Here is a 27,039-nt window from a genome sequence, read left to right on the forward strand (position 1 = left end):
GGACATCTAGAAATAAACCATAACAAAGGATGACAGTTATTTTTTCCTCTCTTAAGATCTCAAAGGGTCTCAGATATATTTACTAATTCTCTTGGCATATCAATTCCACAGGATGAGAAAATTTTAGGACATACAAACAAAGCAGACTTAGTTAAATGGACAAGTGTAAAAGATTTTAAAAATCCAGGATACAAAAATATGCAAAATCCTGTCCAGTGACATCTAGCATTATGGTGCACTGATATTATCAGCATTGATTTTATCAGCTGGAGTTGAAAATAAGTTCTTTTAGGCATTTTAGAAATAAAGGAAGAATCAGAATGTGTGGCCTCTATTCAGGCAATAGTGTGAGGAGGCAGTGGGAGAGATTTTGAAAAAGAGAATTGTTCAGCTGTGTTGCATTACTCTTATCTTCTCTCCCTTTGACATCTTTTTATACTACAGAAAAGCCTTCTGAACCATAAAAGAAAAAAAAAGGGAAAGATTTTTTCCCCAGCAATTCTTGCACTAAAGCAAAAAGGAGTTTAGATGAAATAAAGCATTGAAGTGCAGGTCCTTGTTTTAAAATAAAGCTTAAACACTTAAAGTGAAGAGCAAGATGATTAGCACAGACTCTTCCTAAAAGCTGCAGGCATTATTGCCTGAATATTGGTCAAAAAGCAACTGCAAAGGTCATTAACATGGACTCTGCCTGTCTCTGTGCTGTAGTATATGACTGTGTCCCATAAAGCCAGCATCAGAAAGCTGCAAAGGTGGAGGGAGACAAATCCCAGGCAGGCTACCCTCCCTGCTCCTGGCTTCTAGGCAGCCCCTGAATCCAAGAAGTGTGTCACCAACCAGAAGCTGTCCTCCTTCCAGCTCTGCATCTCTGAGCAAATATCCAAGCCCCAGGAAGCAAGGTAGCAGATACATGAACTTGAGAATGCCATTTTAAATTATTTAGTAGTATTGTGTAAGTCAGCTTTCCACTACTATAACAAGTACCCTAAGATAATCAACTTGTGAAGAGAAAAGGTTTTGGCTAGTGGTTTCAGTGCTTCCAGTCCATGATCAGTTGGTCCCATTGCTTTTAGGCCTGTGGTGAGGCAGCACATCATGGTGGGAGAGTGTAGTGGAACAAAACTGCCTACTTCATGGCCAGAAAGTGAAAAGGAGAAAGAGAAGGGGCTAGGGACACACTATCTCCTTGGAGCACACAGCCTCAATAGTCTAAAGACCTCCCACTAGACCAGACCTCCTAAAATTTCCACTACCTCCCAGTGCCACCAAGGGATGGACCAAGCCTTTAACTCATGCGCCTTTAAGGACACTTAAGATCCAAACTATGGCATATTCAAGCCCTCAGTGATAAGCCAATGGCTATGCAAACTTGAGATGACCATTTCAAGTTCTTGATGTATTATTAGAGCAATAATAGTATCTACTTTATAGAAAGCATTCAATGAGCCAGTATTCATAAGTGCTTAAAATAGTAAGTGGTACATAGTAAGAGCTAATGTGCATGCTAAATAATGTACATAATGACATAAATATGCAGTAAAGTTCATTTTCTTTGGAAATTAAATGAAAAATCATAATACTTTCCCCCCTAGTTTCCTCCTTAGATAGCATAGGAGCCTTGTATAACACCACAAAGGCTGTTTTATTAATGCACCTATATCTACCCACCTCTGCTTTTGACTTAATGCTGTGATTACCAAAATGGAATCCATGTATCACACGAGGTGAGCAAGACAATCCACCTGGCTGGGTAAAGATGTCAGAACTTCTAGCAATAATTATTTTTGTCTAGAAATAAAATAGAAATGTACTTTTCTAATACTCTTATTACACAAGATGACAGGAATAACTGGGTATATATTTTAAGTAAATATGCATTTATTGAGGACGTTTGATCAAAATGTTCTACTGGTAGGGATATGTTTTGAAAAATTTGGAGACTAGGAAAAGTGACAATTTCTTTGGGTCTTGGAAATGCAAATGTGCCCCTTGGTGCTTATAAACTGACACAATAACATGTCTGTTTCTTATAGGCTGTTCTTCTGGCAACAGAACTGACTTCAGTTGCATAAAAAATAACAGGCCACTGGACTCACTCCTACACGGCAGTTCCTGTCCACATCCCTGTGGGTGGATCGCAGCTGCTGAGTGCAACCAGATGTGGAAGGTGTGGCCTGAGCACATGCAAATCTCCTGAGAAATGATCATTTGCCTGTAGGTTCTTTCCTGTTTCTGGTTGATACGTTTTTACATTAAAAGCATGAAATAGAGACAAACTTTCTTAACATGGAGTTCAGGTTAAGGATCCATGAGTGGATTCAGATGAACGGCCCTGTGAAATCAATCGCATGAAGCATTTTATAAGGCTGTATATTTCTACAATTCTCTGGAGAATCAATTCAGGGCTTTAAAAGGATTTTCCAAGAGCCAGTGACTCTCCAAACATGAATGGGATGTGAGTAACTTTTCAAAGCAGCAAAAGATTATTTTATGGCATGTATTTAAGTACCTCTTTTCAACAAATACAATTTAACTCATGTTTGTAAATAATCAAAGCAGTAAGCAGTCAACCAGGCCCTTCTGAAGACCAACATGGCAGAACGTTGCTCAAGAAATCTGCATACCAGCCAGGACCAAGGAGAATCTCAACACAGGTTTCTATTGATTTTTTTTTTCGAGTTTTGGTTTTTTTGTTTCGTTTTGGTTTGGTTTTGTGTGGAGGTTTTTGTGTGTGTTTTTGTTTGTTGTTTGTTTTTGCTTCTCTTTTTCCTTTCTCTGCTTTCAACTGAGTGTTTTATAGGATTTCATTTTCCTTCTTTACTTGGTTTTCTTTTAATTTTTCAGGACTTTCCTTAGAGTTTGACAAATACATTTACAGCTAATCTAAACCCACTTTCATAGAACACTATACCACTTAACAGGCGATGCAGGCATTTACTAATGTGAGACCTAAGTGACTCCATTCTAAAATTTGGTGGCATAAATTTCAGTTCTAAGAAAAACCACAAGATGTATTTTGACCACCTGCATGTGATGGTGTTCAGCCATCCCCTAGCAACAGCTAATCAGTAGTTAGCAACCGTTTGCAGCTTGGGTGCGCAAGGCACAATCAATCAGGTTTAATTGCCAATCTAGAACCTTGCTGTAACCACTATAAAAACCCCTGCTGATTTGGAGTCAGGGCTCTCAATCTTGACCCGCTGCGGCGGTGACAGTTGGGAGTCCCTGCTCGAGCTTGAATAAACGACCCTCGTGTGTTTACATCGGAATCGGCTCCTTGGTGGTCTTTGGGGACCTCGAAATCTGGGCACAACACTAATACAGATATCTCAACAACTAATTCCTCCCTCTTATTTCAGACTACCTTGTTTTTATTCATTTTATTTATCCATATCCTATAACCACCCAAATTATTTTGACTATTATTACTCTGAAGTTACCTATTATATCAATTAAGAATAAGAAAAATAGATTTTTATTTTACCTTCATTTGTTCCTTCTCTGATACTCTTTATGTAGACTTAAGTTTCTCTGATACTCTTTATGTAGACTTTATGTAGACTTAAGTTTCTGTGTTAATCAGCTTCTAGTCACTGTGACACATTACCTGACATAGTCAACTTACAAAGAGGAAAAGTTTAGTTTGGCTCCCCATTTCAGAGGTTTCAGTCCGTGGTCAGCTGTGGCAAGGCAGGACATCATGGTAGGTATGCATGGTAGAGGAGAGTGATCACCTCATGGCAGCCAGGAAGTAAGAGAAGAGACAGAGAGGGGCCTTGGTCCTGCCATCTCCTTCATGCACATAGCCCTGGTGACCTCACACCCACTAGGCCATATCTCCTAATGGTTTCACCGCCACCCAATAGGACCACAGGCTGGGGACTAAGTCTTCAATATATTGACACTGGGGCAAAAACATTCCAGATCCAAACCAGAGTGCTGACCATCTTTCATTCATCCTTTCCCTTTCTCTGAAGAACTTTTACTGACATTTCTCGCAGACCAGGTCTACGAATGACTTCTTTCAGATTTAGTTTACTGCAGAGCATCTTTACTTACCTTTACTTTGAATAATATGCTAGCTACACACAGAATTGATAGTGTTTTTCTTTCAACATTTTAAATATTTCACTCTATCCTCTTCTTGCTTGCATGGTTTCTAGAAAGACGTCTTCTGTGATTGTCATCTTTGTTCCTCCATGAGTAATGTGATTTCTTTTTCTCCTTTCTGACTTCTTTCAAGATTTTCTCTTTGTCTCTGGTTTTGTGCAATTTGAATATAATATGCTTAGGTGTAGATTGTTTTGATATTCATCTGGCTTGATGATCACTAAGGTTCCTAGATCTGTGGTTTGGGATATTTGGTATATATCATTAATTTTGAAAATCATCAACCATTATTAATTCATAACATCCTCTTTCTGATATTCATATATATATATATATATATATATATATATATATATATATATATACTACAAGTTTTGAATAGTCTGTTGTTTTTCCTGTTTTCTCTTCTCTCTAAATTTCAGTTTGAAAAGTTTTACAATATATCTTCAAGTTCACTGATTCTTTAGCTATGTCCCTTCTACTGAAGAAAGACATTCTTCTCAGGTGTTTTTTACCTCTAGCATTTCCTTTTCCTTTTTTAGAATTTTTATCTCTCCACACACATTTCCCTCATGTGTAGGCCTTTGTTTTCTCATTCAAACCCTAGCATATTAGCCAAAGTAATTTTAAAATTATCTGGTATCTCCAAAATGTGTGTCATATCTAGTCTGGTTCTGGTATTTGTTTTGTCTCTTCAAAATTTCTTCATTTGGTTTTGTTTCTAAATTTTGGCAAGACTTGTAATTTTGTTGTTGTTAAAGGCCAGATACAATGCATAGGTAGCAGGTACTGAGGTAAATAAGCCTTTAATGTGAGGCTCTCATATGAGGCTTTATCTGACTAGGAGCTGGGCTGCACATAACATTTGCTACAGCGGTGGCTGTCCGGTGCCCTCATTTGCGAGTGTCCTTGCTTTTGTACCCTCTGTTGTCTTTAGATTTCCCTAAGCACTCCTTCCTTATTGATCTGTACCTTGTAGTTCTTTCAACTATAACTTATGGTTATAATTTTGAAGCACTGGTATGGTGATATGATGTGGAAGAAAGCAAGTTTCCTTTGTTTATAATTAAATCTCAGTCTTTCAGTGGGCTTCTAGCAAGGCAGTGGGATTGTATAGTGTCCCTGGGACTTCATCTTTCCAACTGTTTCTTAACTTTTTGTTTTGTTTTGTTTTGTTGGTACCGGAGATCGAACTCCGGTCCTTGCACTTGCAGGGCAAGCAGCGGAACTACTGAGCTAAATCCCTGGCCCTGTTTCTTAACTTTAGCCTTTCTACTGTTAGTTAGATCAGGAAACCCAGAGGGTGTTAAGATTGAGTAATTACCCTTCTCTCAGTATGGATAAGGTTCTGATAAAGTCCTTTGTCCTAAACAGTAGGACTTTTTATGGAGAATGCTCTGCATTCTATTTCAAACAGGTTAATTTCCTGCTCTCTCTTCCAGAAACATGAGGGAGGTGTCTCTTGGGTACTGACCATGAGAACCCATTGGAGTTCTAGCAGGTAAAATCCATGAACACTCACACTAACACTGTGAATCCTGGGACGTTAACACTCTCATGCCTTCAGCAATTCATCAAAGTTATCATTTAACCATTTCTAACAGTTCATGGTTCCAGGGCCTCTATTCCAAGAAAGCTCATTCTCCATAATTTCCTGTTTCTTCAGATTTCAGGGTGGTGATATGTCCTATAATCTCATTTCACTAATGATGAGAGTGAGGATTTTCATGCTCATTAGTGTCAGAACTGAAGCTGGACAGTGAACATATGTTTTGCTAAGTTCCTGCTAACCTGAGAGCAACCCTGCTCATCCCTGTCTCAGGACAACCTCCACTGTGAACTTCCTGCTCTCTCTGCCATTGTCCTGAGCCTCACTCAACCATCGCTCAGCCCTGGGCCACAGTCTTGTAGAATGGCACACATAGGCACTCGGAGAGGTTGCATGTCCTGCTCATCCATCTTTAACCCACAAACCTGGAGAGGACTTGCTTCCTCGGGTGAGCATATTTAACCACTGCTCAATGGGAAGAGCTGGTCATGGGTGCATGAATGAGGAGAGTCAAGTGTGCCTTTGTATGCTTCTACTCTTCTTCCAGTGCCCCAGATGCTTGCTACCACCATACTATTTGGGGTCTCCTTGTTTTAAACCCCAACACCAGCCAGCAGCAAGACAACATTTAGGTTTTAGATCTCTACCAACAGGGTTTTTAATTTTTCTAAGATTAAATACCTCCAGTAGGAATAACTAAAATGACATCAAAGATGTTTTAATTTGCAAGGCTACAAGCAAGGGGCATTTTAGAAAGTATAAGATTGAAATCTCAGGCATGATAGTAACCATAATTTTATCAACAGCATGAAGCATAAGTATAAGGAATCTTAAGTAACAGACCCTAACCAAAAGTTTCAATACATAAAAAAGTTACTAAGACATACATATTAATTAAAAAATCACCTAGTGCGATCATTTAAGAATTCAGAGGAAGGGGTAACGGCTTCAGTCTGGGGGTGGTTGGTAACACTAGATAATTTTCCAACAACTTTCTGAGTTTCATTGATGCCTTCTAGAAGAATATCAAGAATAAAAGAGAATTCCAATGAGTAAGGTGAGAGGCAAGCCATACTTTATTATTCTTGATGTTCTCAAAAAATTTCAGATAAACTGGATATGTCAGGTCCATAATCTGTCGCTACCAGGAGAGTCAGCTGTGTGATGGAAACATCCATTCCATTCAGGGTCAGTCACAAGCGACAAGGCCAGGACATTTTGTTCCCAGTTGACTGGCTAGCCTCAATAACTCATTACACAGACTTCAAGACTCCTGCGGTGTTATCTACAAAGTTGTGCCTGAGTTGGAGGTGCTCACAGTTTTTATAAACTCATTTTTATTTATGCGCTAAGAAAATTAATTCAATGAACCATTTGGCAGAATCTTTTATAGAAACCTTAGGCTATTTTACCATTGAAGAAATGTCACCATACTCAAGTCTTTGATAAGTCCCACGGCTTTTGCTCTATTACCTAATTTATTAAGTATTAAATGACCATACATTTTTGTTGCTGTCATTGTATGTCACAGCACCATTCCAAAGTTGTGTTTGGCCCTTTAGAGGTATGAGGAATTCTGTCTCTGCCTTTGGGAACGATTTCATTATCTTTATTCTCAAGTTAAAGCTGAGATTTGTACTTTGCTGATAAACCAAAGGGGAATGAATTATTTTGCTGTCTTCACTATCCAGCCTAAATGCCACTTCGACTATGGAATCCTCTGTCTTTTGATCCCTGTAGTACTTTGCATATTCTCCTAGTGATTCACATCTACTCCATTGTTAACCAGATATTAGAAATCTTTAAAGATAAAATAGGCAGGATTTTTTTTTCCGGCTTAAATTCTTTTATTGGTACATTTTAGGTATACAATACTTTTACACTTATCATTGATGTATCTTGGTTCTTATTTTTTCCCCATTCCCTGTGCTCCCTTCACCCCCTCCCCCCCTTCCCTATTTACAAAGACTTTGTTTCCATTTTTTCCTTTTCTCATCATTTTTCCTTTCCCTTCTTTCCTTTCCCCTTCCCCTCCCACTTCCCCACCCCTTTGGACCTTTTCTTCCTATTTTAAATTATCAATGATTCATTTTAATCATTTTAATCCTTATGTACACTTTCAGTTTCTCACACCAGAGAAACTACTCAGTATTTACACGTGTGTGTCCTATTTATTTCACTTAAAAGTATGGCCTCAATATGCATTCATTTAGCTATAAATGTCTCTAGTTTCTCATTCTTTATGGCTGAGTAGTACTCCATTTTATAAAAAAAAAACATATCTTCTTTATCCAATTTTCAGGTAATGGGTATTTGAGCTGCTTCCAAGCTTTAGCTATTACAAACTATGCCACTATAAACATGGGTGCACATATATCACTGTGGTATGATTCTTTTAATTCTTTGGAGAAGATACCCAACAGGGGAATAGCTGGGCCAAATGAGACCTCTAGGAAGGATAGTTTCATTGTCCTGTCTAGGATAATAAGACCCTGCCTAGGAAATAGAAGCAACCAGTGAGTGTTGAATGAACACCCTGGAATGTGTCACTTCTGATTATTTGATTCCAAAACAGCCCTCTACTCTTCCTATGTCTTCACTTTATACTGGACTGAAGATAGCAGAGAAATGGGAGAAGCAGGACTAAGAATGAACTAGCTGAGAATGACCCACTATTGGGTGTAGTGGGGTTCATCCAAGCCCACGCCCTGACGTCTCTTGGGGTCAGCACAAGCCAGGGTGATTGTTTCTGCACAGTGAGTACATCTGTGCTCAATCTCACAGTTCCCTTCCCGAGTCTTCAGATTTCCTAGGTTTTCAATCATAAGAGCTATCTTTTACTTTTATGACTAAATATGGAAGAAAAACTGTCACATAAAAATTTCACATAAAATTTCTAAGAAAAAATCTTATAATGTGGTGACCCTTGTTTAGCTCTCCAGGCTGACATAGTATCCTTCCCAATATCTTAAACTTTGATAGTTTAACCTGTCAAACCAAAAGGAAGGTGTAGCTTCTCCAGGTGTCAACTATGAATGAGTAGCAGTCACTTGTTATGCATTGCAATGTGTTTTTCAAAATCTTATAATGCTTTAGAATTTCAGTCTTGGCAACAATTTGGAGAAGCTACCCTAATATGTTTGAAATAGTGAGAGAGAAATGGAAAGCAATATTTAAAGTTCAGTTGATTGGTGATGGTAATGCCTGTTAAAGAAGCTGAGATTCCAAAACTAATCCTAAAGATTCCTAATTTCTTCTCTTGGGATTTCATGCAACTCTGAGTGGATCTGAATGGAAAGAAGGTCCTTGTGGAAAGCTGTAAGATATACCAAATAGCATCCCCATTGTGTTGTTTTTCTAAATTGTGATATGAAAAATGGATATGAGAGGAAACAACTTGTTACAAAGGAAAGTACCACTTTGTTTCTTTCCCACTGAGGACAACTTTTTCTGAACTAGGTATGGTTTTAAGACAGACATTTCCACGTACAGAAAAGTAAAGTGATCCCTATATTTCCCTTTTTTCTTTACACAAAGCAATGCTATGCAACACAAAAAATTACACAGACTGCTTCACAGGCCACCACTAAAAGAGTTTTCATTCCAAAAGCCTCAGTGGCAGAACTTTTGGGCAGGCATGGTGTGCTGGTCTTGAGGACCAAATATATTGGGTGCTTTTTGAATCTCCCCCGATAAGGGTAAAGGAACAAATGGGTGATTATGGAAAGAACACCCTTACTACCACCCAGGGACAGAAAAGATGGATGTGGGTGACATGCAGTTATAATTAGATTATAGCGCCTTTGCTCACTAACTAACATTGTCTTAGTCTGTCTTATTTTGCTACAGCAAAATACCTTGGTAATTTATAAAGGGAAGAAGTATATTTTTGCTCACACTCCAAGAAGATAGAGGTCCAAAACAGGGTCCTGTCAAGTATAAGGTCACATCCCGTGAAGGTCTCATGCTGCAACTTAACATAGTGGAAAAGCAGAAGGGCAGGTGAGCCCATGTGGAAGAGGCAAGACACGGGGTTGGGACTGGACAGCCTCAGTTAGAACCACCTGCTCTCTCAGTAGCTGACCTAGTCCTGTGAGAATTGCATTCATCTCTATTAATGATCCAATCACAGGGTTTCCACCACCTCTCAATACTGTTATATTAGGAATCAAATTTCAACATTGGTTTTGGAGAGAACAAACCATAGCAAATAGCATCATAAATAACCTTGGGTAGAGGGATTATTTGCAGAAATTTTCTAAGCACTACATGGTTCAATATTAGAATGCATTCAACTATATCCCAAGGAAGTTGTACACTGTCCCTGGTATAAGAGTCACAAATAATCCTATTTGTTTCCAGTGAGAAAGGAAATCATATGAAGAGTGTTCGGGAGATCCAAGCCCATAAAAAGACTTTTGAAGGAGCCCTGAGCTCCCAGAACACTCCATAGAGACAGATTTCAGTTTATGCAGGGTGCCCATATTTTCTGCCTGAATTCCTAGGCTTTTTCAGAACTCTGACCCATCAGTTCTGTGTTTCTATTACAGGTCCTCATCAATTTATAAATGTAAAGTTAGCTAATCTCATAAATACAGTGTCATTTCATTCAAGAAGTAAAAGCTCACTAGCCTTAACTCTTGTATCCTTCTTTCCTACTTTCATATCTCCTCTTCCTTCAAATTGAGGAGCATTTACCCTATCTGTCTTTTCATTCCCCTAATACATACAAAAATTGACTTACTATGATCAAAGTCTTATCAAACAAGGCAAGACATACTTTCAAAACCTCTTACAGTGCCATAAGTCAAAGAAGGGAGGATGAGTATACGGTGGACTGAGAAGGAGGAAAAATGTTTCACCACAGTTAAGTCTTGAGATCAGTCCCTTATGAAGAATTTGGATAAGTAGTTAAGATCAACTGTTAAGAAAAAAAATTTTGTTCAAATTCTTTAAAACGAGATGGAATTTGTCAGAAACCAGCTACTCTATTATAAATTAGAATAAATCTAACTATATGCTTGCCATTCTACACAAGCTTCTGAAAAATAGCAATGAGCATAAATAATACTGGCTTCCTAGAAGACCAGAGATAAAGTATTTGCTAGGCCTGCAAGCTAACACACACACACACACACACACACACACACACACACACAGAAGATTTTCTTATCAAGTATATTAAATCACCATAGGCTGCCACAGTTAAGACTTCATGATGTTATTACCTGCTTATTCATTCAATTGCTTAGAAACAACATGCTTATTCTAGTTTACAGTTGTAGCTTTAGCTATTCTCAGCATATGAACTTTTAAATTATGCTTACTATGAGAGACTTCACCACTGCCAAATGCATTTGTAGAACAACACTTGCTAATAACACCCCAGTTGCTAAGCATGGTCAGATAGTAAAGACTATTTTAGGGTTTCTAACTATCCTCTTAGCCCCTGGCAGCAAGGATTCTAGGAATAGGTTTATCTCACACTGCTACTGAATTCTATCTTTTAATTAGGTGCCATTTGTGTATTGTGGCACTGTCGCATTCAAATAAATTCTTCCAAATGTGAAAACAAACTACCATTTTATAATGACTGACTGTGTTCTCATTCGTTTACAAAGGATGCTAACAGTATCATGATGTCACTACCATTTTTAAAAAGACTGAAATTTATTGAACTATTCCTTGTGATACTACTTACAAGTGCCAGGTCTGTGGAGCTACATCAGCAGTAACATACTAAATGAAATCAATTATCTGCTGAAATAAATCATTGTAGGTGACTAGGAAAAACCTTTCTATTCCCAAACCTTCCCCAAATACTCCACCCTCTGGCTCTTCACTATTCAAAGTTTACCAATCACTGATGGACCAATTCTAGTCACAAATCTACTCTGTACATTTTTATGCATTCTGTATTCCATTGTAAATCATACTACCTCTTTCTATAGCCATTTCTGAAGAATTCAGTGACTAGGTTTTCTTCCAGGAACGTGTGCTAAAAAGTTGGATGACCGCTGAATTGCATGAAAATCACGCCAACAACTCCTGGACTGAAAATGTAGACGTTAAGAGAATTTCTTTTGTAATGAATAGATGCAGATGCAAAGTAAAGCAGGAAAGCTCTGTATACTTGAGCACACGATAATTTCATAGATTTCAGATTTACCTACTGCATATATATATATTTTAGGAGCTAGGGATTGGAACCAGTTGAGAGAAAATGTGGCTGAAGTTTTTCCCAGATTTATTTAGGTTTAATTGTTGGCTAAAACTTATATACAGTCATGGTGTTCAATGTGATGATTTGATGTATATATATTCTGTGGAGTGGTTATCATAAATAATTAATACTCATCACCATACATAATTACCAATTTTTTTAGTGTATAAAGTGAGGCCTCTTAAGATCTACTCTCTTAGAAAATTTCCAATAAATAATACCTTAGTAGCATTAATTGCATATTAATTATATATTGTTACTAAATATATAGATTTATTTATATTTATATTATTTATATGTGTATATCTAATATTTATAGTATTAATTGCATATTAATTATATATTGTTACTAAATATGTATTTTTATATATTTTATATATATATACACATTCTCCTTCCCTAACAGGTTCATCTTCACACTGAGAGAATGGAAAAGTTGCAGAGATAATCATAGAATAAATGGAACTAGAAATCTCAGATCATCTAAGATAAGCACCTGTAAATAAAGAAACAGACCCAGATATGTTCTTCTATAAATGTACAGGGCATTTTGAGAAGGACCAAGACAAATCACTGGGGGCTTAAGAGAAATCTGTGGGTTTTAGCATTTAATGCAGGGAAATCTGAGTTGGAACTGAGGGTTGACTGGCAGAAAAGTGTCTGTCTCAAAGATAATTAATTAATGGACCAGAGGGCCTGGGATTTAGCTCAGTGGTTCCCCTGCCTGCCTCGCAAGCACAAGGTCCCAAGTTCGAAACGATCATTTTATCCTCCATGTCAAGATTAGTAACAGAAAGGGAGAAAAGAAAATAAATGAGTATGGCATAATTAAGAAATGTGAAAGACAGATATCTAATTATATCCTAAAATTATTTACTTTGTAAATTGGCTCCTAATTTGAATGACAAGTAAGACTTTTATAAAAGAACTTGTTAGGGTTTGTGTCCAGGTGTTCCCTCAAAGCCTCATGTGGTCTTAGGTAGGGCTTTTTCCAAAGTGGCTGGATCTACTGTGTATGATTGATTCACGCCGCAGTGCTAGGCCCAAGGGCACTAGGATTAAGGGTGTGAGTGCTGCCCACCCTAAGTAGTCCAGAGAAGATAAAGGGGCAGAAAGACTCTGTTAAGTTTCTTTGTTGCTTTTTGCTGTCTTCTGCTGCCATGGACTGTTGTCTCTTTGCCCTGTGCCATCCTGCCAATTATGGACTGAAACCTCTGTAAACTTTGAGCTAAATAAATCTTTCCTCTTTAACTTTGGGTGCTGGGTATTTTGTTTCAGCAATGAGAGAAAATTAACTAACACAAAGCTCTTACTGTGTACACAATATTTGATAGTGAAAAGTATTTGGCCACATACACTCTGATTAAGAACTAGAAAAGAGAAATAAAAAAAAAAAAGAGCTGAAGGACAGCAGCCCAGATAGGAATTTTAAGATGATTTTTCCTTTTAGTCATGCAATAACTTTGTCCTCTGGTAACATCATATCCCAAATACAAGAAATAAGAGGAAAATGAATCCCCCTTGAGGAAGCTGATTTTCAGAATTAAGTCATAAAATGATACCTCCCACAGCTCTTGGTATGTAAAATGTAATGGACTGTTTCACATTGACTTCAACTGTCATGTATGTACAAGTCTTGCCTCCACATAAATTCTGTGAGTGTTAGGGTTATGGCTCACACTACTTATAAAGCCTTTTTCATACTTAACACAATGCTAATGATATGGTAACATTTAAAAATGTATTCAATTCAACTGAACTGATTAAACTTAATTTAGCAAATGTCAGTCAATAATGTGAAAGATAAAAGTATAACCTTAAAAAAACAATCTCACAGATGTCCCCGATCATTCCCCAACACCCCCTGTGATCAATACCTAGGCAGCAATCGTACTTCACAAATTCGGTGACTGAGAAAAGCCCATGCATACGTTCAGAGAACACCTGCAGAGACATGTCTGCATCCATACAAGTCCCACCTCTCCCTGCCCACTGGTGTGCGTGTGCAGGACACAAATTGGGATTGGCTGGAATGATTTCAGGAAGACCCTGTATTTTAGCAATTGATCAATGAGAAATCCTAAATTAAGATGTTTTGATCTTCCTCATGGAAGTATTTGGAAACACAGTGGAAATAGGTGAACTGCATATGTGATCAGGGGATAAATTATTGCTGGAATAGAAAATGTAAGCATGAGAGAGGGAACAGGGCTGGGCTTCACCTGATGGTGCCAAACCTCCAGGGACCCCAGGAGTCCTGATGTGCAAGCTATGAGCCCCCCAATATTCTTTGTTGTCATTTTCTGTGTCTGTGCTTCCCCGCACCTTTGTATACATTTTGTCTCCCTGAAATATTTTTCTCCTTCACAATAAAAATAGCTGTTTCTTTCCCTGATTTACATACTACATACTCACTCTACAAAATTCACCCTGAAAGCAAGTGTCTGGGGAAAAAAAATAAAACATGCTTGAAATCCCACCTCCTTGACACAAATCAATACTATTGTAGTAATATGTTTATTGATTTTTACGTTTTGATCTTCTGTGAATTATTTATTCATAACTTTTGACCATTTTATTATAATTTCCTTTTCATAAGCAGCATTTGTAACATTATAAAATGATTTGTCAACTGCTTTGCAAATATTTTAGTAGTTTTATTAAATGAAAGTTTTACATTTATAGTACATATGTACTACAAATATATATATATATTTCTATTTGTAATATAAAAATATATATTGTGTGTATTTGGGGATTTGGGTATATTTGAATAGGAGCTTTTTCATAAAATTTTTATATTTGTAGAGTACAGTGTATATTTTTTGTAGCTTTGGGGTCTCCTTCTGTGGAGATGTGCTTTCTGGGACACTGCTGGGCTGTAGGCAATGAAACTGGGTATAATTCTTGAAGAATTACATCCCTTTGCTCTAAATCATCATGAAACACTACCTTTGTATACACACACATACACCAGTATCTATATTTGTCTGAAATAACCATAGAAATGGTCTCAAAATCATGTTCTTTTTCACAGATGTTAGGTAGTGCTAAGACAGTCTCCACTAGAGGATGCAACACACGCAATCATACCTCATCATTCATACAGTGGACCCTCGAGTTAGGACTGGCCTGACATATGAACAACTTGCATTACAACGGAAATTTTAGTTTTAACTTACGAACAAAGTCTTGAGTTACAAGCCGAATGCTGGCCACTTGTGCTTCCAGATGGTCTCAGATACAGATTTAACCCTTAAAGAGTTCTGGAAGGAGCATGACAACACCCTTTCCTGTGTAGGGCTAATTGAGAAATCCTGGGGCAGTGCCTCTCTAAGGATGCTAAGATCTGCCTGTGTACAGGAGAGAGACTTTGAAGGCTGTGTAGCGGAGCTTGAGCCTTCATTGACCAACTTGAGTTACAACCACCCCTCGCAAACAAATTGAGTTCATAAGTCAAGGGTTCACTATATTTGTTTTTAATTTTAATTGTGCCCATTTAATTGACCTCCTAGAATATACTACTTGACATGAGTTTGTAGATCATTTACTTAAGCTTATATCTTATTTATTAACCCCTGGACTTATTTTGAGTAAAATTCAAAATGGAATGTTGAGGTGATATTTCTCATCCCGTATGTTTTATTTGTTTCACGTGAAAATGCATTATTTTTGTCTATCACTGGTTAAATTTAGTGACTTAATTAATGGATATAATACAGCAATCTGAAATAACTGGATTTTATGAAGTATCCTTTGGCTGTATTATTTAAGGAAATGACTGTTTCTCTATATAACATATGAATAGGTAGTGTTTAACTCGTTAAAACTATTTTCTCCTTTTTATTTCCCTATGTCATGATGAAATACTACCACAAGAAAATAATAATAGATGCCTTAGATAAATAGGAGGTTATCTAAGATAACAAAGAAATATGCCCTGTAGTTTCAGCATGACAATATCAGGAGGATCTAGAAAGAAGGGGCATGGTTTAGCAGGGTCTTTGAAAATAATCCATCAGATGAGGACTTCCTGAGAAAAAATTCCAAACTTCAGCAATCATTCATATGAAAAGGTCCTATTGATTCACGACTGGCCAAGGAAATGTCTCATAATAGTGCACTAGGCTATCCCAGCACAAAATTCATTTCTTATAAAATTTCTCCCTAACCACTCTGGATTTAATACAATCATTCTCTTTCAACTCATTTGAATGGTAAATGACAGTGTCTAAAACTGATTAGATTTAAAAAAACAACCCCTTGCTTTTATGTGCAGTTCCATCTAAATGAAATCTATCCTACCCTTGGACCTGTGTTCAATGTGATATTTTCCTCAAGGTTCAGAGTACAGCCAAGACTGGTGAGCTTTGAAACTAAGATACTGAAAGCATTTAATTTTTTAAAATTTTAATTATATTTTATATACTTAAAAATATATTTTCTCAAAGAAAAAGGGGAATGTTAAACTTTTTTTTTCCTATTTACACTCTTCACTATTTGATCTTTCATAAGTAAACCTCCAAAGAGTTTCTTTCCCTGTTGAAAACCTCACACTTTTGTGTCTTCCCTGTAAATGGCAAATGGGGGATAGAAAATACCAAGTAACCTAGCAACCATCCAAATTCCATCCACATTCCTGCCTTGTGCTCTGCTTCTGCTGGAAAGACCATTCAATCCAGAAATAAACAAGAGAGACTGAAACCTCTCCTGACAATGCCAGAGAATTAGTGGCGAGACACACATGTGACAACACGGTGTTGCTTTGTACAAGCTCCCCAGGTTTTTTATTTCAGTAAGAGGATCAAGATTTCAGTTCAAGTCACTGGAAGAAAAGAGTTACCATTTTCTGCAAGAGAGCAAGTTGAAGGAGAAGAGGGAATTAAAAATTCTGTTTTAGACACATTAAGTTCAAAACACTTTAACAGGCACGTCCTCTAAAAGGAAGCAGTGAATTTCAGGAGCGCAGATGAGAGAAGGGTAAACGTGGCTGAGCCCCAAGGCTGCCAACAGGTAGAGATTAAGGCTGAGAATGAATGAGCTGGGAGAATGAACGGGAGAGGCCAATGACAGGAGATGGAGATGCTAAATATCAAGAGAATTATGGGTAAAGAAGAGGGTCCAACTAACGGCCAAGTGCTGCTTAAAGGGAGACAAGGTGGGAACAACATTGGCTCTGGCGACCTGGAAGCCCCTGAGGCTGTTATAAGAGGTCCCAGCCAGCCTGGGAAAATTAGTGAGATCCCGCCCCCATCTGTCTCAACATTTTTTAAAATGATGGGGCTGGGGATGCAGCTCAGGGGCAGAGGACTTGCCTGGAATAGGGGTTCTATCCCTAGCACAAGAAAAGAAGGAAGGAGGGAGGGAAGGCAGGAAGGGCAGGTGACTTCAGAGCAGTGCTGGGGACAAAAGCCAAATGAGAGCGTCTTCAAGATCCCTCTGGTTGCTTCCTGTGAGGATTGAGAAAGGCAAAGTAAACGAGGACTCCCACGGGCTTTAACTTTGTTTTTCTTTTTCTTAGCCTTTAATTTTGGACAAGCATTTAAAATTAAGATGGGAAGCTGTATTATAAGATCTTTATCTTTCAACTGAACATTATTTTCTTGTACAATCCCTCTTTAATTCAAATGTGCTTTTTCCAAATTTCACTTTACTTTTTAAATATGTTTTTATATTTAAATCTGCTTGGCTGCTTTCTGGTTCCTGTCTCTCAATCTCTCTCTCTCTCTCTCTGTCTCTCTCTCTCTGTCTATCCCAATTATTAGGAGTTAATATTATTATCAAAAAGTTACAGGAAAAATGGAAAATTTAGAACTGTGGCAATGAAAAATAATCCAGCAATTTCTATTCAGGTTGTTTTCTATGATAATGTAAAAATGAATAGCTCTTTCTCCATTTAACATTGTTATCTTGTTTATACAGATATGGAGGCAGATAATAATTTTTTAATCAAGCACATGCTTATTTTATAGCACAGCTTTAATGCCATCTACTGAATAATTGTATATTCATGAAAGTACTCTGAGCTACACAGGAAATCTGTTAAAGATGAATAAACAAAGAACTAGCTGTTTCTCTAAATTCTTCCAAGACAGAATTAAACTTTTCATTGTTGTTGATGAATATTCTCAAATTAAGATTTGTCACAATGCTAACCTTTATGTTCCTCTTTCACTGACAAAATACATAGGACATGATTTATAGGACTTTACTTCTTAAAAGCCATGGCAAACAGATTCAGGAAGGATGGTCCTCAGGTGGGTCCCCAGGTTCCACCCCTCCTGCCCCCAGCCTGGCCTCATGTCCTTCCCCGAACCACCTGCTACCTGGCCAGCAAATGATGCCGTGTGGGGCTCAGAGAGAAGCTCCTCAAAGAGGAGCCCTTGGAAAGCCAAGTCAAAAGCCAGGATGCTGGGCCAGAAGTCGCTTCTTGATTAGTCTCAGAGCATAGAAACCATCCAGATTAAAGCACGTTACTACAGCATTTGGTGTGCCTTTGAACCAACGCTGGTTAACATGTGTTAAGAGACAGGAAATCTTCTCTTCTTAATTGCCTAAAAGCAGTTTATCTCTGGCCACAACCCTAACACCCCACTCCACGAAAGAAAAGTGCTGCAATTATAGTCCATTCCCTTAAGAAAGGGAGTTTTGGAAGAATGGCCAACCATTCCTAAATACATCTTCACTAGGACTAAGACATGTCCTTTTCCTTTCCTTTCTTTAAATAGACTTTAAGAGTAGGCTTAATTTAGGGTTACAGAAAAATTGGTCGTGACGTATAGAACAATGAACTCCACCTCTGGCCTCATCACAGTTTTCTTATTAGCATCTTGCATCAGCATGGTACATTTGTTGCCACCAATGGTCTGCAATCTATGTATTACTATACACAGGGCCCACAGCTTATATTAGGATCAACTCTGTGTTGTACAGCTCTCTGAGTTTGGGAACCTGTTTCATGTCACGTGTTCACCATGATAATATCACAGAATAATTTCACTGCCCTCAAACCCTGCCGTGTGCCACGTGTTCTTTTCTCCACTTTTCTTTTGAAGTCATTTATCAAAGTATTTCTCACAGAACTCATTCCTCTGTTAACATCTTCAGTGGCGTTCTGTGCCTAGAGGAGTTTTAGCACCCTTTATAAGAAAGACAAACCTCCTGGCTGGGTCACCAGGAGTCAGACTTTCACTTTGTGGATGACGGTTACATTGTCAGCTCCCATTTCAAACTTACCAAGATGGAATTTCAAACACTGTGCTAGCAAGTGTGAAGGTGGCTAAATATATCTGGTCTTCATACCTAAGTTCAAAAAGAAGCAAAAATGATGACCTACAATACCCAGAAAAGACTTCCCAGCAGGATAAATTCCCAGGATTACTGAATAGAAGCCAGAGAAAGAAAATGCCAGCATCAAGCAAGGTTCAGCTACAAATCAGATTCTGGTTTCTTTGTACTAAATTCTCTTGAAGGAAAATGGATCTCATCTTGAAGCAAGTTTAAGTTTTCTTTCTCCGTAGGAAGGTTTAAGTTCCAGTCATTTGATGCAATTGTATTCAGGACATCAGGTCACTTTTTAACTATAACAGAAAGGCAGATGAGTAGGCTCAGAGTACACAAAGAGTTCTCCAAATTACTCAAGGTTTGGGTACTCTGTCTTGCATTTTGAGCATGCTTAAAGAAAAAATCGATATAACTCAGGCCTCTCTGATTAATGCAAAATTCACAGCCTGGAGGAGATACAGCGCAGCGAAAGCGGGGAGAAAAAACAAAAGATATTTAGAATGAAAGCTAAATTCAAATCCAACCTCAGTCACTTAATAGCTGTGTGGCTTTTCCTAAATTATAAAATCTTAGGACATCCAAATTTCTTCATCTGTAAAGTGAAGCACAGAATTATTTTGATAATTGAGTTAAATCAACAATACAGAATACTTGGCTCTCAGAGAATTAAGACAAGAATTTGAGGAGCTGTTTCTTTTTGGTAAATGAAAAGTAACTTATTACCATGTAGCCTATTAAGTAAGTATGCATTTTTAATTGGAGTGATTTTCTTTCTATAGAAAAGAGTCATCACTCTATTAGCTGTTTCATAGCACAGCATGTTTTGTGTGAGGCCGATTGTTCATTGCGGTTTGGTGAAAAATGCCTTCACATTTTTAATATGAGTGAATCATTCTACTGCACAAATAGAAAGGCGGTAGAGAAATAACAATTTCTCTTTAGCAGAAATGCATGGCACATCACAAACTTAAATTACCTCTTGAACTTCTCTTCAAGAGTGGCCTTTGAAAGCAATGATGATAACACATGTACAGTAACCTTCAAAGCCAACAGAAAGAGGACTAAGATTAGAGATGATCATCCTTTTGGAGAAAGAAAAAGCAAGTGAGTAGCCAAGTCCCCTCTTGGCCCGCTTGACTGTCAGAGGCTGGAAGACCAACCCTGGCCTTTCTGGAGAGGAAATGGCAAAAGAGGTCTGCGGAAGGTACAGAGTACCAGGGACAAGACCTTCCAGGAGAGAGTTTTTTATGAGTTTCTTGGCTCCTTCCTCCTCATGGGAATTGTAGCTCAACTGTAATTTCCCACTTCTGTAATACAGTTTAGAAAAAGACCACCAGATCAAAGAGAGCCTTCAGATTAAACAAAATTTTTCCCTCCTGTGGCAGCAAATATTTTACATAAAACAAGCAAACAATGATGTTAAAAGGAAGGCATTTATTATGGATTAGCCAGAGAGCTTAAAACCAGCAAAATTCATTTTTAACAATTTCTTTGCCTTTAATCAAAGCGTATTTTAACATTATTTCAAACTCTTTGTTTTTAATTTAGCTGTCATGGTCTTGCTTGTCATTAATTCATTATTTATGAACTGCAAATCAAACATTTTTCTATATGCAAGCAAATGCAGCTGGCAAATTATAACATTGCTAGAGTCTGCCCTCCGGTGCAGCTAATCAATTATTTAGAATTTTTCTCATGGTCATTCTTGTTTTCCTAACTTTAATAGATCTCAACAACAAAAAAAACTATGAATAATAGAAATATGAGAATTGAAGGTGTAACACAGCTACACGAGAGACCTCAAAGCCAAGCCACTGGACCAAATGCCACTCGCTCTTCCTTAATTCGGCTGTGGTTTCAGATCAGTGACTGAGAGACAGAGGAAACCTGGCTCCATCACACAGAGAACAAAAAGGATGGAGAGGAGCCAGGGTCTCATTCAAAGCCAGAGCAGACGCTGTTTTCTAACCGTCCTCAGAAATTCAACTCTGGGTCCAATGTTGGCAGAATCTAAAATATTCATTCATTCATTCCAGAAATCAGTACTGGGTGCCTATTATGTACAAAGACCATTGAAGGTATTGAACAAAGAGCAGCAGTGAACAAAAGAGGCCAGGTCTCTGTGCTCAAGGGGATCACATCATAATGCAGCCAAGAGGAGAGAATAACCACAGAAAAAGTATTGCAGGGAATGGAAAGTTCTAAGAAAACATAAAAGAGATGGGATGTGTCATTTAGGGAAGGAGACAGGGAAGGGCTGTTGGAAGAGAAGATCTTTACAGGAAGCCTGGATGAAGCGAGGAAGTGAGCCATGTACACTGCAGGAAGAACACCCTGGACGAGAACATCGAGGACCGAGATGCTACAGTAGGAACATGTGTGAGTGGATATTCCAAGGCCATCTGAGAGGACAGAGCAGCTTGGCCAAGGTGAGGAAGGGGAGGAGTCATGGCAGTGCAATGACCCATTATACAGTGCTGCTTTAGTGACCTGCTCTGGTTCTGAGTGTAAAGAGGTGCTTTTGCTGCTGCATGGACAATGAACCACTGGAAGCAAGAGAGGGAGCCAGAAATCAAAGTGGGAGGCCTTTGTATCAGACCCAGCCATTGGATCCAATGGCTGGGATCCATTGGTGGCTGGGAGTGGGTGACGGCTGTGAGGTTGGTTAGAAAGGTCAGAATGGCAAGATATTTTGAAGGTACAGCCAACCTGCATGGGTGCCAGGTATGGAAAAGGAAAGCCAAGACAACTCCTTCATTTTATTTTTCATCTGAACAATTACAAAGGTGGAGTAGCCATTTACAGAGATGGAGGATGTGAGAAAGGAACAAGTAAGTGTTGAGGAGTCCAGGCATATGTTTGGTACTGAATGCATTGCAGTATCTTCTGAAAGAACTAAATGGAGTTTCAAGAAGTCACTTAGATGCGAATGTTAGAGGTCAGAATTAGATACTTCGATTTTGGAGACGTCTGAATATCGGCCATATTTAAAGCCACATGACTGGCAACAATCTCCCAGAAATAACCGTCAGCATTAAGAATTGATCCCACTGACCAAAGATAACACTGTTTTGCTTTTGTGGTTTTTTTTCCTTTCCCTGTGTTGCCAATGCAAAGACCTTTAGAGCACCATTCCTGAATAAATGCCAGGAAGCAGAAATCCAGCGCTGGTTGGGAAGATGCACATCTTTGTAACGGCAGTGATCCCTTGGAACAAATATAGTTTTGTAGAAACTTACCAGTGAAAGATACTAATGAAATCTATAGTTTCATGGACACTGCCCTCGGCTGTGCAGTTAGAATCCTGCCACTTTCCTGGCCTGTTTCCTCATTTGTGAAACCTAGTGGTTAGATACTCTTGAAGTTTCCTTCATGTTTTATAAGCCAATTCTCTTATATTTTAGTATTTACTGTCATATAATGATAGGATATTTTAATTTTTCTTTTCCTATATTACATGTATGTGTGTGTGCACATGTACACATATGCTGGAGGGAGAGAGATGAGGAGAGGGAGACAGAGGAAGAAAGAGAGAAAGAGAGCTTTTAAACTCACCAAATGCTCTTCAGAATTCATATGTCCTTTATTAGTGTTATATTCGCACTGAAAACAATTTTCTTCTGTATTCTTTTCTATATATCAATGGTATCAGGGATAATCTAAGTGACCAACAGACCTGTGTTCATTGACCTGCAGCTGGGTCCAGAATTCCAGAAATTCCACTGTCAGTAACTGTAGTTTCCTCTCCTGGATCGAACAACTTCTTTTTGTTTATGGCTTTTAACCTGTGCAATATGCAGTACTGTTCATTTTATCAACACTGTAAATGTGGAATTAGATATGATGCTCAAAGACAATGCTAAATTATGCAGGATTTCTATAGAGCTAAAAGGACAGGGTAGGGTGGCTCTCTACCCTGCCTCTTCCCTGAGAGTTAACACCAGTTTTCTAAGGTCAGGAAAAGAAGACGATAGGAAAAAAAATTTTTTTTGTACCAGGGATCAAACTTGAGACCTTGCCCTGGAGAGACAGGGAGTGGAACCACTGAGCTAAATCCCTGGCCTGATGATAGGAAAATTTAAAGAATGAGTCAAATAAATGAAATGGAAGGAAGGAAGGAAGGAAGGAAGGAAGGAAAGGAAGAAATGGAAATTTATTTAAAAGAGTTTCCTAGCCAGGCATGGTGGTACACACCTGTAATCCCAGCACCCAGGAGGCTGAGGCAGGAAGATAGCCCTGAGTTCAAAGCCAACCTGAAATACATAGCAAAACCTTGGTTCAAAAACAAAACAAAACAAAACCAACAAGAAAGAAAGAAAAGCATTTCCTAAACCAGCTCAAACATTTTTCTAAAAATTAGGGGGTTTTCATTTTCATTTTAGCCCCTTTGTTTACTTGGCATGGCCCTCCTACACCCCACTCACATATCTTCAAAATTATGTAATATATTTATTAAAGGAGAAAGCAAATAGAATCATCACCTAACACAACAGGAGGAATTTTTTTTAAAAGATAGTGGTTCCATATGGTGGAATAGGCAGTCCAGTCATGAAATATCACACTTTGAATATTATTTAATATATAAATAAATATAATATAAAATAAATGATTAAGACAATAGTAAATAAAAATAAATGTACAAAAATATTTTTTCCAGAGGGGGGAAATATATATATATATATATATATATATATATAAAATAATCAGTAATGGTTTTTAAAGGCCAGTGGAAATGCATATTCCCTAAATGATGGATTTACAAAAAATTTTTTAATTTATTATAAAAAAGTATTATTGTTTTATATTGAGAAAAATGTTTGAATAGGTCAGAAGTACAAATCATTTGTGTGTTAGAATAATGGTTCTAACACTATGGAAGTAACAATTTTATTTACCTTTTGGACATTGATATAATTTTATAGTCACCTTTGTAACTAGTATCAAGTAGCTCTTCATTTGGAGGGAAATGCATTTTGGGATTATTTCCAGAGAACCTTGACTTGCAGAGAGTCAGAAGTTCTGTTATGTACATATAAGTAAATTCATCTTTACATGAATCAGACATGTCACAGAATTTAAATGGTAGGAACTCTTTGTTTTGAGTACATATCTCAACATTTTGTCCTATAGGCATCCATGGGCAAATTTGGACCAAACAATTAAGGTTATACAGCTTAGATATCTGCTTTAAATCAACTCTTGTAAAACCAGCTCTTTATGAACCTCAGAAACTAAAGAATGGGACGTGTACAATCTCCATAATGTGTATGTCACATTAATTCATAAAATATAATACATTGCAGGTATTAATTCATATATAACTATAAATACTGATATAGCTATAAATATTGTAGGTTGGTTAATTGATGCAGAGATTAATTTTAAAATGCATTACCATCATTTTGAGGTTACCATCATTCTAAAAGAAAGGCTAAGAATAATTTCTGTGACTAGTTATGCTCAGGAGAATCAAAGCTAAAAAAACCTGGGAGGTAAACAATCCAAACAGAGGGCTATGGCTCATAGCTAAATGTCCTCATATGCTCATAGGTGGGGCTTTTGGGAGTGACTGGATCATAGATGTGTGATACTGGATTACTCCACTGATGGGTTTAGGATGGTTCTGGGTGTGGGTGATGGATTTACTGAAAAGAGAAGCCCCACTCTGGATGTTGGTGGCACCACCCAACAGGCTTGCCACATAGACAGATTAAAAAAGGAAAGAAGAAGGAAATCTCCCTCCTTCCTGCTTTCCCTGCCACAGGCTGTTTGTCCTCTGCAATGCTTGTCTGCCATGCCACCCTGCTTTGGAGTCAGCCAACCAGGGCCTGAAACTGCTACAAACTGTGAACCAAAATAAACCTTTCCTCTTTAAACTTGTAGATCTCAGATAGTTTGCCCCAGCAACAAGAAAATAACTAAAACACCGACCAAAGATGATAAGGGAAGGACTACAGAGTCAGTTTTAAATATTGAAATGTAAATCAGACTCTTAGAAGCTAATACTTCTAAGCCTCCAATTTTCCCTTAATTTTGCATTATTTTCATGCTAAAAAATGATTTAATCTTTGTATACATTTATTTAATTATAATTTTAAGATATCTGTTTTATCATAATGATCTTTCTACAGTCTATATCCCAGAAGTAAGAACTCTATCAGTTTAATTTGTAACCTTTGGTACTTGACAGAATGTCAATTGCATTAGAAACTTGATTCTAATTTTAAAAATGACATCATGATGATGATGATGATGATGATGATGATGATGTTGATGATGATGCTTTTTCTGCTGTTATCTTTCAGAAAAGATGTAAGTAAAACATCCAGGCCCAAAATACCTGTAAGAGTACAGACAAAATGAAGAAGAACAAACATTTTCCCTCCAGGTAGCTTTTAGGCAACACATTAATTCTTGAACATGAATCTAAATAAATAATAAAACTGAATTCATCCCACTCTATCATAAAACTTCTTTGACAACATAAAAGTTAGCCAAATAAATCAGAATAATGGGATTTTGACAAAACAAGACATTTATCTATTTCTAGAGAAACATTGATCACACAACTTATAAATTGCCAATTGAGGTTCTTCATCCATCACCAAGATTTCCATCTAATGACAGGGAAATAATTACCACACCTCTATCATGCCATGAAATCTTTTGATATGTCAGGAAGGGAGAGAATGCATATATTCAGGCTTCAGTGTGTGGACAATACCTGTGAGGTGGATAGGGTTTTTTTTCCACCAACAGCAGCTAATTTCTCCTAAGTAAACCTGGAATCTTTGTCCATAACAGTGCTGTGGCTTTGAAAAAACTTGCATAAAGGCTTCCCTAGAATATTTAATCTTGGCTCTTCCATGGCCTATCACAACCCCTTCTCTGCTAACACATCCAGGAAATGTGCTTCTAAATACTTTAACAAAAACAAAGGATTAGGAGCTCCATTTTCAGTTCCAAATCACTAGGTCTCTTCAGCTTACAAATAGAATGTTCTGTGACCTAAAATTTGTAAGCATTTCTTAGCACTGAATTTGAATGTCTGAATAAATGAATAAATGAATTGAACTCTACTCCAAAAATTTGCATACATTATATGTAAATTATGTATAAATATATATACTTCTTTGTGTACATATACTTACATGTATATGTAAAATCTACATATATATAATAGTGAAAAGAGAAAAAACTTGTCCAGAATGGAAAGAAAATCAACTCAGACTGAAAAAGAAATAAGGAACCTCATTGTTAACCAGCCAGAGAGTACAGGTCATAAAGTCAGCTGTGTAACTAGCAGGAAACCCTGTTTCTCCCAGGGTCACATATCAGTGGTCCAAAGGCCTAATAATCTTCCTCCTGAGTGAACTACTGCTTTGTTATCCATGGCAGTCACGAACACTTCCTTGTAACTCATCACCTCCTGGGAATGTGCAATTCCTAAATGCCCTCACCTCATGACAGCACAGCATTCCCACTCTTCCTTACCCTAATCCCACCTCAGGAACAGTAGATAATCCAGAATAGACTTGCCCTGGCTTCCACCGGAAGAGGTCATCAGTGAGAACTGAAACCCTTAGAGAGACCTCTCCTGTCAGCCAGCACTCCTGACCTTTCCAAAGGGCTCCCCTCAAGCCACTGATCTATAAATATTTTGTCAGACTTTGGGTTTGTCCCTAGTGACACATGACTAACTTTTTTGATTCACAAGATGGAAGTTTTCCAAGAATTGGTAAGTCCCCCATTGCCATGGACTAAGATGCTAACTCAGTAATAATGTGCATCTTTGAGACCCCTTGAAGTTCTCTTTGCAAGAATTCTGTGTCTCCAGTTGCTTGAGTGTTGCACCAAACAGGAGCTTGATAGT

The 27,039-nt window shown here is 37.8% G+C and overlaps 1 long non-coding RNA gene across 1 annotated transcript; it reads left to right on the forward strand.

The window, feature by feature from the left end:
* Nucleotides 1–2,168: 2,168 nt before the first annotated feature.
* On the forward strand, nucleotides 2,169–5,613 carry LOC147829075 (uncharacterized). Its single transcript, XR_015449627.1, has 3 exons — nucleotides 2,169–2,455; nucleotides 2,560–2,654; nucleotides 5,553–5,613. It is a non-coding gene; the product is annotated as an uncharacterized LOC147829075 (long non-coding RNA).
* Nucleotides 5,614–27,039: the final 21,426 nt, after the last annotated feature.

Source organism: Heterocephalus glaber, unplaced genomic scaffold (assembly GCF_053883595.1).
Source record: "Heterocephalus glaber isolate CG9 unplaced genomic scaffold, H.glaber_assembly_v1.0 deba00000768, whole genome shotgun sequence".
In the NCBI taxonomy this organism is placed as follows: domain Eukaryota; kingdom Metazoa; phylum Chordata; class Mammalia; order Rodentia; family Bathyergidae; genus Heterocephalus; species Heterocephalus glaber.